Below are 2,197 nucleotides of genomic sequence, written 5' to 3' on the forward strand. Positions count from 1 at the left end.
ACACAATTCAGATGGTACAACAGTATGTTTAATTTGATGGTTTGCAAGATAAAGATCTAAATACTCATTTGGCTAACTTTCTAGAGATTTGCGACACATTTAAGATCAATGGCATTACTGATGACACTATACGCTTATGGTTGTTCCCATTCTCTTTGAGGATCAAGGAAAAATAGTGGTTGAATTCATTGCCATGAGGTTCTATCATAACTTGGGATCAGATGACCGAAAAGTTTTTTGTTGAAGTATTTCCCACCAGCTAAAACAACTAAGTTGAGGAACGACATCTCTTCTTTTGCTCAAATTGATTTGGAGACATTATATGATGCATGGAAGAGATTTAAGGATTTGTTGAGAAGATGCCCTACTCATGGGTTACCTTTGTGGTTGCAAGTTCAAACCTTCTACAACAGTTTGAATCCATCGACTAGGCAACTAATTGATGCAGCAACTGGTGGAACACTAAATAATAAAACACCTAAGGGAGCTCAAGAGTTCATTGAGGAGATGGAACTGAATAAATATCAATGGCAAGTCATGATAATGAAACTGGTTAAAGTAGCTGGTGTTTTTAATATTGATGCAGTTTCTATGTTAGCAAATTAACTTGAAGCTCTTGGTAAGAAAATTGATAGTTTGAATTGTTCTAAGCAGGTGAATTCGGTACTACAATGTGATGAGAATGGAGCAGGGATGATTAATTTAGAATGTTCACCCTTCGGTTCTAGTATGGAGCATGAGCAAGTCAACTCTATAGGTAATAATTTCAAACCTCAAAATAACCCCTATAGCAATAACTACAATGCAGGTTGGATGAACCATCCAAATTTCTCTTAGGGTGGTCAAGGAAATCAAAGGTCACAACCCCCTCCAGGTTCTTAGCAACCTTATCAACAAGAGAAAAAACCAAACCTTCAGAAGATGTTAGCTAAATTTATTTCAGTGTCAGAAACTCAATTTCAAAGCACTAAAACATCATTGAAACTAATCTGAATTAGACAGCTTACCAAACTTGTTTCAAAAACACCACAAGGTAACTTACCTAACAACACTGAAACTAATCTGAATGAGAAATCCACGCAATCACTGTACGTGAAAGGGTTAGCCAAGCCTGAAAGGAAGTCAAAGCTAGAAGCTTTTGTGAAAAGTGATGAGGTTGAGGAGAGTAAGAAAGAGCAAAAGACAATAATTAAACACTAAAAACCACTAGTTTCATATCCAACAGCATTGCAAAGAGACCACATAAAAGAAAAATATGATAAATTTCTTGAACTCTTAAAAGAATTTCACATTAACTGATCATTTGTTGAAGCCCTTTCACAGATGCTAAAGTCTGTAAAAAATTTAAAGGAGTTGTTAACAAATAAAAGACAGTTAGACGACTTGTCAACTGTGGAGCTCAGTGTAGTTTGTTTAACCATTCTCCAAAACAAACTACCCAACAAGCTTAAAGATCCAGGGAGTTTTACTATTCCTTGTCTCATTAGTAGTTTAAATGTTTAAATGTTAAAAAAGCTTTGACTAATTTCGGAGCTAGTATAAATTTTATGCCATATAAAACATTCAAACAACTTGGGCTTGGGGAACCCAAACCCACTAGGATGAGTATTTAATTAACGTATAGATCAATTAGATATCCTAGGGGTATTATTGAGGATGTACTTGTGGAAGTCGATAATTTATATTCCTTGTTGATTTTTTTTTGTATTGGACATGAATGAGGATATTGAGGTACCTACAATCTTAGGTCGACCCTTTTTAGCCACTGCTAGAACTATTATTGATGTGGGTACTGCTGAACTTATGCTTCGTGTAGGTGATGAAAAGATTACTCTTCAAGCACGTGATTTTGTGAGAGTCCCTAGTGAGCGAGATGATACTAATTGTTCTGTTAATGTTAGTAATCATGTGGCTCAACGTTCTTCGCAGGAAATCCTTCATGAAAACATGTTGGAGTCATATTTTATTCAAAGTGATAGAACTCGAGGGACAAGTGAAGAGCGAAAGGTACAGCTTGACAAACTAGATGAATGGTGAACGAAGGTTGATGAGAAACCGAGGAAGCAAAAGGAAGTAAAAAAGCAATTCCATGATGTGCATGTAAAAAGAATGAACCAACTCAAAGTTGAGGACAAAGTGTTGTTAGACAAATCGGATCCACGGATTTTTCCTTCAGAGTTTAAGTCCAAGAGGGTCC

General features: G+C 36.0%; 1 non-coding gene across 1 annotated transcript; it reads right to left on the minus strand.

Annotated features, from left to right (window-relative positions):
* Positions 1-270: 270 nt before the first annotated feature.
* LOC121214169 (small nucleolar RNA R71) lies at positions 271-377 on the minus strand. Its single transcript, XR_005909755.1, has one exon. It is a non-coding gene; the product is annotated as a small nucleolar RNA R71 (small nucleolar RNA).
* Between the last annotated feature and the right edge of the window lie 1,820 nt (positions 378-2,197).

This window comes from Gossypium hirsutum, chromosome D01, assembly GCF_007990345.1.
Source record: "Gossypium hirsutum isolate 1008001.06 chromosome D01, Gossypium_hirsutum_v2.1, whole genome shotgun sequence".
Classification (NCBI taxonomy): domain Eukaryota; kingdom Viridiplantae; phylum Streptophyta; class Magnoliopsida; order Malvales; family Malvaceae; genus Gossypium; species Gossypium hirsutum.